The sequence below is a fragment of the Mustela lutreola genome, chromosome 3 (assembly GCF_030435805.1).
Source record: "Mustela lutreola isolate mMusLut2 chromosome 3, mMusLut2.pri, whole genome shotgun sequence".
Lineage (NCBI taxonomy): Eukaryota > Metazoa > Chordata > Mammalia > Carnivora > Mustelidae > Mustela > Mustela lutreola.
The window spans coordinates 56,721,799-56,732,295 of NC_081292.1; positions in this window are offsets into that span (position 1 = coordinate 56,721,799).

Genomic DNA, 10,497 nt, shown 5'->3' on the forward strand with positions numbered 1-10,497 from the left:
TATCCAACTGTATCAAGCATTTCGTGATATATTAGCAAAGGATATCTTTCATGATGCAAATAAGACATATTATTACAGTTCCTTTGTTTTCTGTGAAAGAATGCATATTCAAATGCATTTTCCTTCATATTTACATGATGCAAATTTGGCCAAACAGCAGTTATCCTCTTGCTGAAAATATTACTTGAATATTTTGAAGTAATATTGAATGCATCAAGCAAATTCAGAACACATTACCAAGAAATAGATGCAAGTTGAATTTATTTGGACATGAAATCGCTTAAAATACCTGCTGTGAGACAATCATTAGAGCATAGTAAGCTGTGGTCTTTGGTTGAGTTTTGCTCACAGTACCTAAGTCATTATAAATTTACCCAGATTTTCTTCAATTTAATAGCATTTACTTGTCCCCATCATCCACTGACTTTAAAAAGAAGTGAACCACAAACTTTTGATTATGATCTTGTAGCCATAGAAAACTTGGAAAATATAATCACAATTTAAAATTAACTCTTTGTCTTTAGGTCGAAAAAAATGCTTTGAGTTGCATACCTTCGCTTAACCACAGGTGATATTTCATAAGTTTAAAGTAGAGTTTCAAAAAAAAAAAAAAAGGGTACTTTCAAATAATTTTCCATGCCTTCATTCAGCAGGTAACCCAAACCTTCATAATCCCCAAATGCTGCACTTCAAAGTTATGCTCAGGAAAAAAATATTGAAAAGAACAGCCTCTCTTTCCAGTTGATTTAAAACATCACTAGCTTATTTTCAGTACACATATGGAGTTACTTTTAAAAAGAAATCTTGGAATATTGCCAGGCTACATACAGGAAAGGCTTTTCTCCAGAGAGAGCTAAAATTCATTATCTGAGCTTTGGGACACCCATGTTCCTTCAAAATTTGGACACATCTTTGTTCCTCCATGATTAGTGATAGAAGTTTGACTTAAAATAAGAGACTGCCTACTCAGTGAGAGTCTGAAGAATCCAAAAGATTGTGTTATTTTGAACTGAAACAGGTTAATAATTATACTCATATAAAATAAATTATTATTTACATGATGATAGTTTTAAAATAAACTACAGAGTAATTTTTTTAAAACCCTGAAATTATTTGCAAAAATGCAACACTCATTAGGTATTTATCAGTAAAATAAAGTTAAATTTTGAACCCTTTATCCTCTTTCTCTCCTCATTAAATGTTTGGCTTCTCTCAATTAAATCGATGTGAATACTTTTTTGCAGGACAAACATAACTAAATCTAAGGAAGCTAAGGGCAATATAATTGTGTCATTATTGTTGTTAGTGACCATTTCATGAGAATAAATATTTCAAAAAACTAGATCTATTTTTGATGCATAAAGTAAGCCTAACAGAGTGGGAAACAATGCTATAAATGAAGAGAAGAAAGTAAATTAAGATATGAATCAGTAATAATCTGCAACATTCTATTGTAAAACATCACACAGTGATAATTATATTCTGGATTCCTTACATATGTTTCCTGTGCATGTAACACATTTTATTTTCCTTTTTTATTTTTATCTTTGATGAAGTAGTAAAATCAAAATCCTCTTAACTGATAATGAATCCTCTTAACTGATAATGAAGAACTATCAATACAAAATAAAATTAATATATATTACTATATATAATATATTATATATAGTAATATATAAGCCAGTTAAGTAGACACAGAACATGCTTTCTATAAGGTACACAGTATCATATATGTGCAGTGCACCCATAAAATTGAACAAGTGTTATGCAGAACATTATTTTAAAAATATCAATCCTACACATAAAAAAAAAAGCCTATTTTGTTGTATGCTGAATAAAGAAGCAAAGGGGTTTGTTTATCTCCATATTTAATTAGGACAGAGGATGTAGAAGTCCAGAAACTGCTCAAATGAAGGAAGAGAAGAGTTTGGCATATCGAGAGTGTGTTTTATATCACATGCGATGCAATTGTAAATGGGATTGACTCCTTAATATCTCTTTCTTCTGTCTTGCTGTTGGTGTAGAGAAATGCAACTGATTTCTGTGCATTGATTATATATCCTGACACTTTACTGAATTCCTGTATAAGTTTTAGCAGTTTTGGAGTGGAGTCTTTTGGGTTTTCCACATATAGTATCATATCATCTGCGAAGAGTGATAATTTGACTTCTTCTTTGCCGATTTGGATGCCTTTAATTTCCTTTTGTTGTCTGATTGCTGAGGCTAGGACCTCTAGTACGATGTTGAATAGCAGTGGTGATAATGGACATCCCTGCCGTGTTCCTGACCTTAGCGGAAAAGCTTTCAGTTTTTCTCCATTGAGAATGATATTTGCGGTGGGTTTTTCATAGATGGCTTTGATGATATTGAGGTATGTGCCCTCTATCCCTACACTTTGAAGAGTTTTGATCAGGAAGGGATGTTGTACTTTGTCAAATGCTTTTTCAGCATCTATTGAGAGTATCATATGGTTCTTGTTCTTACTTTTATTGATGTGTTGTATCACATTGACTGATTTGCGGATGTTGAACCAACCTTGTAGCCCTGGAATAAATCCCACTTGGTCGTGGTGAATAATCCTTTTAATGTACTGTTGAATCCTATTGGCTAGTATTTTGTTGAGTATTTTTGCATCTGTGTTCATCAAGGATATCGGTCTATAGCTCTCTTTTTTGGTGGGATCCTTGTCTGGTTTTGGGATCAAGGTGATGCTGGCCTCATAAAATGAGTTTGGAAGTTTTCCTTCCATTTCTATTTTTTGGAACAGTTTCAGGAGAATAGGAATTAGTTCTTCTTTAAATGTTTGGTAGAATTCCCCCGGGAAGCCGTCTGGCCCTGGGCTTTTGTTTGTTTGGAGATTTTTAATGACTGTTTCAATCTCCTTACTGGTTATGGGTCTGTTCAGGCTTTCTATTTCTTCCTGGTTCAGTTGTGGTAGTTTATATGTTTCTAGGAATGCATCCATTTCTTCCAGATTGTCAAATTTATTGCCGTAGAGTTGCTCATAGTATGTTCTTATAATAGTTTGTATTTCTTTGGTGTTAGTTGTGATCTCTCCTCTTTCATTCATGATTTTATTTATTTGGGTCCTTTCTCTTTTCTTTTTGATAAGTCGGGCCAGGGGTTTATCAATTTTATTAATTCTTTCAAAGAACCAGCTCCTAGTTTCGTTGATTTGTTCTATTGTTTTTTTGGTTTCTATTTCATTGATTTCTGCTCTGATCTTTATGATTTCTCTTCTCCTGCTGGGCTTAGGGTTTCTTTCTTGTTCTTTCTCCAGCTCCTTTAGGTGTAGGGTTAGGTTGTGTACCTGAGACCTTTCTTGTTTCTTGAGAAAGGCTTGTACCGCTATATATTTTCCTCTCAGGACTGCCTTTGTTGTGTCCCACAGATTTTGAACCGTTGTATTTTCATTATCATTTGTTTCCATGATTTTTTTCAATTCTTCTTTAATTTCCCGGTTGACCCATTCATTCTTTAGAAGGATACTGTTTAGTCTCCATGTATTTGGGTTCTTTCCAAACTTCCTTTTGTGGTTGAGTTCTAGCTTTAGAGCATTGTGGTCTGAAAATATGCAGGGAATGATCCCAATCTTTTGATACCGGTTGAGTCCTGATTTAGGACCGAGGATGTGATCTATTCTGGAGAATGTTCCATGTGCACTAGAGAAGAATGTGTATTCTGTTGCTTTGGGATGAAATATTCTGAATATATCTGTGATGTCCATCTGGTCCAGTGTGTCGTTTAAGGCCTTTATTTCCTTGCTGACCTTTTGCTTGGATGACCTGTCCATTTCAGTGAGGGGAGTGTTAAAGTCCCCTAATATTATTGTATTATTGTTGATGTGTTTCTTTGATTTTGTTATTAATTGGTTTATATAGTTGGCTGCTCCCACGTTGGGGGCATAGATATTTAAAATTGTTAGATCTTCTTGTTGGACAGACCCTTTGAGTATGATATAGTGTCCTTCCTCATCTCTTATTATAGTCTTTGGCTTAAAATCTAATTGATCTGATATAAGGATTGCCACTCCTGCTTTCTTCTGATGTCCATTAGCATGGTAAATTCTTTTCCACCCCCTCACTTTAAATCTGGAGGTGTCTTCGGGCTTAAAATGTGTTTCTTGGAGGCAACATATAGATGGGTTTTGTTTTTTTATCCATTCTGATACCCTGTGTCTTTTGACAGGGGCATTTAGCCCATTCACATTCAGGGTAACTATTGAGAGATATGAATTTAGTGCCATTGTATTGCCTGTAAGGTGACTGTTACTGTATATGGTCTCTGTTCCTTTCTGATCTACCACTTGTAGGCTCTCTCTTTGCTTAGAGGACCCCTTTCAAGATTTCCTGTAGAGCTGGTTTGGTATTTGCAAATTCTTTCAGTTGTTGTTTGTCCTGGAAGCTTTTAATCTCTCCTTCTATTTTCAATGATAGCCTAGCTGGATATAGTATTCTTGGCTGCATGTTTTTCTCGTTTAGTGCTCTGAAAATATCATGCCAGCTCTTTCTGGCCTGCCAGGTCTCTGTGGATAAGTCAGCTGCCAATCTAATATTTTTACCATTGTATGTTACAGACTTGCGAGCATTGCATATCATAGACATTTTTAACAAACTGAATTTTGCCCACAAAGAAGGCATGGACACTTTCCATATCTGCATAATTTGATAACATCAGGGTCTTATGGACTTAATGATGAATGATTTCAAATGGAACCAAACATAAGTTCTACTGAAAAGAGTAATGGTAGAGCTGGGATAGGATTACTTCTGTAAAATGAATTAGAACGCTCTGAGCTGCCATGTATCAGTGATAAGTCTAGCATATTTCAGTACTGCAACTATTGGAGAAATGAATCTGAATCACTTGAGCATCACAAATCCTAGGCCATATTTTTATTTCCAGCCTCACCCTTTGTGCTGCGTCCAAGTATACAGCTCCAGTTGATTTCAAAGGCAGTAGATGAGAGATAAAGAGGAGCCAGGATTGTTCTACCTCAGCAATTCATGATCCCTCTAAGGCCACTGATTTTGAAAGAATATGGAGACCGGGGCACTAGCAGAATAGGAACAGCCACTCTTTTCTGTGCTATTCCCGCGAGGCAGCACAAGCATTTATCCAGTTTACCATCGTAGATGATTCTCTACGTCCAGAAAATTACAACTCTCTTCCTCTCTTCACTCCAAGGACTCATAAAACCTAAATTAAACATAACTGTCCAAAGAATTATTTTCAGCAATGTTATCATTTCAACAAGGGAAATAAATGGAACTATGTGATTTGAATAATTTTATAATATTAAATAGAACAATATTTTGTAACATTTTGCCATCACTTACTAATTTTTACATTGTGATCTTAAAAATATTTTATGGGTCTAGGGTAAAGCTATGTAGTATATTACTAAAACATGTGTGTTTCTGATTCCAAAATTATTAAAGCTTCTGAGTAATATTTCTTTCATGTTCTTTGTACATAAATCCCCCATTTTCCTTTGAAGATATTCTTTATTTCCATTTAAATAGACTATGTATTTATATACTTTTAAAGGACATATCCAATCCTAATAGTCTTAACAATGTATTTTATTGTCCAAAATATTTTTTACTATCCTATATTGTTTTGAGACTTTCCTTAGTGAATACTCATAGTCTTAATAACGATAGTAATTAAAGTATCACTTCCTTCAAAAACAATAACTGAAAGCTATTGAAAAGAATAAATTCAATTAGGAAACTTTAGATATATGTACAAAAATAACATTTATTGAAAACTTACCATGTTCAGTCAGTATACTATTATTATACACACCATCTCAATTAATTGTTGCAATAACCCTGTGAGTTAAGCATTATTTTGTCTTTTTATGGGTAGTGAATCAAAGGACTACAGAGGAAGTAATTTTTTTTACATTATAAATATTTATATAAAATCTTAGAAAAGGCAAAATAAATATATAGTGACAGAAAGCAGATTCATTGTTGCCTGGGCTAGGCATGTTTGGGGACTGACCGCATAGGGACATGTGCAAATTTTTGCTTTAATATTGGTAGGTACATAAATTACTCAAGATTACAGATAAAGCAAAACTGGAACTTGGACCCAGATCTATCTGAATTGAGAATTCTGATTTTGATTCTGTGTTATCACTTCTCTGTCCTGGTGGTACAGTATTTTGAACTGGAAAAATTCTAACGTATGATTTCTAGGTCAAGAGAGTATGTTTTAGGATTGCAGTTGTTCAATAAATGCTTGTTTCATTGAATTTATAAAATATATTCTATTCCAAAATTTTTAAGTCTCTTTTGTGAGTCAGCCATGTGCTGAGTGCAAACAAAGGTAACTAAAATGTGATCATGATCCTAGCAGAAGGAACCCTCTAAAGAAGAGGTTAGAAAACTTTTTCTGTAAAAGGCCAGAAGATAAATATTTTATGCTTTTGGGGTTATACAGCCACTCAAAATTAATTGGCTCTGTCGTTTTTAGCATGAAATTTGCTGCAGAAAATCTATAAGTGAATAACCATGGCTATGCTCTAATAAATCTTTATTAAGAACACTGAAATTTGAATTTCATATCATTTTCAGGTGTCAATAAATATTCTTCTTCTCATCTTTTTCAACAATTTAAGAATGTGAGAATTTACCTTTGCTCCCAAGCCACACTAAAATAGGTTTTAAAATAATAAAATAAAATAGAATAAAACAGGTATCATGCTGGATTTGGCCATGAACCAATGTTGGCCAACTCCTATTGCTGCTTTGTAGATATAAACGACAATAGCCACTTGTGCTATTGAGTACTTAAATTTAGCCTGTCCAAATTGAGATGGGCTCTAAGTGTAAAACACACACTAGATTTTAAAGATAATATAAAAAAATTTAAATGTCTCATTTATAATTTTATATCGATTATATTTTGAAATAATAAGATTTGGTATGAGTTAAATATGAATAAAATTAGGTTCACCTGGTCCCCCTCTTTTTAAAAGACTTCTTGATTGACTGATTAATTCATTTTAAAGAGAGAGAGAAAGTGAGCTGAAAGAGGGGCCAAGGAGACAGAGAGAGAGAGAGAATTCCTAGCAGGCCTCCAGGTGATCATGGAGCCAGATGCAGGGCTACAGCCCAGGACCCTGAGATCATGACCTGAGCCAAAATCAAGGGTTAACTGCCCAACCAACTGAGTCACCTGGGCTCCCCCTTTCCCCCCCAGTCCTAGAAAATTTAAAATTGTACATGCAGATCACATATTTCTAAAATGGTGGCTTAGAGGTCAACAGATACCTACTAACAATGTAATTATTCATTTGTAACAATGTAATTATTTATTAGATATTGAAGTAGGATAAAAAATGTCATGAGAGAAAAAATTTTAAAACTTGATCAAGTTTTGAAAGCAGAATATTTTCAGTATAGAAAAGGAACCAAGGCATTTAAGGCACAGATATGTTTGGTTTTAGTGTATGTCTGTGGAATGAAAAGTCATTTTTGCTAGAAAATAAAATGTAATGGGAAAAATGTAAAATCAAAAGATGATGCTCTACCAATTACACAAGATCAGATTATGAAGGTTTTGTTTCCAGATCCTAAATTTTACCTGAAAAATTTAATCACCGGCAGTGTTAAGTAGGGGTAGACACTGTAAAATCTTCAGGAAATATGGTAGGGTTAGGTGGTGGGAGGTAAATAGTAGTCAGAAATAAGTCTCATGATTCTACCTATGTCATCCAGTAAACTATAATGTCATCACAAGAGCAATAAACTGTAGCAGTAGAAAATTACATCTTCTTTGTAGGCTATTTACTTGCATACTTGTCTTATGGAGGGTGGTGTATGGGTAAGCTGAGAAAGTGGGAAAAGGTTCAAGTTGAGACCATGAAAACTTAGCAATTGAACAGTAACATTTTTTCTGATATGTGGACATTTTAGCTTAAAACTCAAGAGGGGTCATAGACTCACAGATACTGAAAACTGCAGAACAACTTACAAATTAGGAGTCAACCACTTACCAGCTACGTGAGTGCTTTGACAAACATGCCTGTCGAACAGACATTCTTTATTCAGACTGAACATTTCCAGTAACAAGAAATATATCACCTCTTTGATATAAAGGCAGTTATGACTATTATAAAGTCATTTTTTATAATTAAAATTAAAATCATGAGCCATTTAGTACCCTTCCACAAGCAAAACCACCACCACATTTAATTTCAAGAGTCCCAATTAGCTATTGTGTTTTCTAGTGATTATTCTATTGTGTGAATGAGGTAATCTTTGATGATTAGATGCCCCCAAAGACAGAATTCTTTATTGGAAGAGTAATCAAAAAGTATAGAGTTATGCATGTGGAATTTTTCATTACAGTAAGCAAGTCACAGAGTTCATGACTTCATATGCTAATGACACATCCTTGCCTGGGATATCTTGCAGGCTCTTCCAGAGTAATATGTCAACAGAAGATTTTTCTTCTTCTGCAAAAATCACGTTTCTTTCCCTTTTATTGTATTGGTTAATGACATAAGCATGTCCCTTTGGCCCACCAAGTTGAAAGAAGTCTCTGTCATTTGTGTCTTTTTGCTCTCTAATTGCATACTGTCCTTTCAAATCCTTCTCACCTCCTTTCCTTCTACCTTTTTGGCAAACATTTTATTATTTCCTAATTGTTTTCATAGTCTTCATTATCTCCCCAGCACAGATCTGATTTTTCAGTCTTCTTTAGTGTAAACCTTTTAATTGTTCATTATATGGTCTTCAAGAGGGGTTTTCCAATACTTTTCAAATTCCAGTGGTGTCTGCGGAGGGCAGTGATGTCATGGGTGAGGACTTGTAGAGAGAGGGAGGGAAATCCACCTTCCAAGCTTACCAACTCTACTTCAATGAGTACAATTCTTTTTTTTTTTCCTTTTTGGCCCTATAAGTAAGATTTTTCTTTGATTAAGTAGTTCCACTGTTTAAAACGTTGGCCAAATATTTGTCTGGCTTCAAAATATTTACCAACTTAATTTCCCTCCTCTTGCATACCTTTTGCAATGAAGTTGTAACAGTTGATAAAATAGAAGATTCTGTGGAGGAAAAAAAATACACAAAAGATTTGAAATGCAAAACTTACTGTGGGGACACTTAGAAGTTTTGCACCTCCAAGACCATTGACCAGAGCAGGGAACTAGGAAGGGTTATGGTTATGAGAGAGTTGAAAAATAAGATCTTTAAAGTGAAATAAACAACACTGCTATTTCCCTCTCCAAATGGAGAGGGCTGAGGGGTACTACAACCTTACCTGATGCCTTATGAGGGGATACCACAAGTCTGTGGAAAACATCTGTTATGTATGTGCCCCTAAAACTAGGTGAGATGAGGGAGAGCGGAGTGATGCCCAACTCCACCCTGGGAAAACAGCATGTTAGAAGTGGTGGCCTTAAGAGGTCTAGCCTCCACCTTTATGTCCTACCTTGGAAGAAAACGTGGTCCACAAAGGGACTGCAAAAAAGCCAGGAGTAAGACTTGGTTAGAAGCAAGAGTGTTGCAGAGTTATGTTCCCTGGAGACGAACTCTAAATTTCTCCAGAATCCCTCATAAAGAGAAAGGTCACCCTAACCAATCCCGGGCTTAGGGGATTGCCTCCTCGCACTTCAGCTCTACAATGGGAACCAGAGAAAGTGACTGGGAAGAGTAGACACTGAATATCCCACTCCTTCCAGACCAATTATAGACCTAATCATGGTGGGAGAGGAGAATAAACACGAAGTTCAATTAAGAATAAAATGTTGTTTACTAAAGTGGACTAGATACATTTTAATTACTGAATTAAAGCTCTCACCTGAAACTTAAAATCATTTTAGGACTTTTACTGAAGAGTTAGCAGCAATTCCAGAGGAACTTTTTATTTGACCACAGCCTATAAGCTGTGTACTCAACCAGTATTTCTCTTGGAGCACCTGGGGGCTCAGTTGGTTAAGCGTCTGCCTTCGGCTCAGGTAAGGATCTGAGCCCCACATCAGGCTCCCTGCTCAACAGGGAGCCTGCATTTCCTTCTCCTGATCCCCGTGCTTGTGCTCTCTCTCCGTGTGTGTCAAACAAATAAATAAAATATTTTTTAAAAAAATTTAAAAACCCAGCATTTATCTAAGGTTTGTTTAAGTCACACACACACACGCACACACATAAGTACATGCAACACACATTCATATATCATTTACCTTTGGAGAATATATTATGCATCTGTTTTCTTTCTACAACTGCCCTTTTTCCATACTGTTTGCTGACTTCAAATAAGGCATCAGTGCGCCCCAAAAGCCAGCTGTACCTTCATTTCCTACTCGATAGACCCCTTCTTCCCAGACAGGTTGTCTCTGTATCATCGGCTTTCATGTGAAACTTGGGACAGGTTAATGAAAGCCATCACTACAGTTAGAATTCTGAAAAGATAGTGTATGTCTCCTATCCTCCAGAAGCTCATAATCAAGTGGGATGTATTTGTGAAATATAAAGAAGTTCA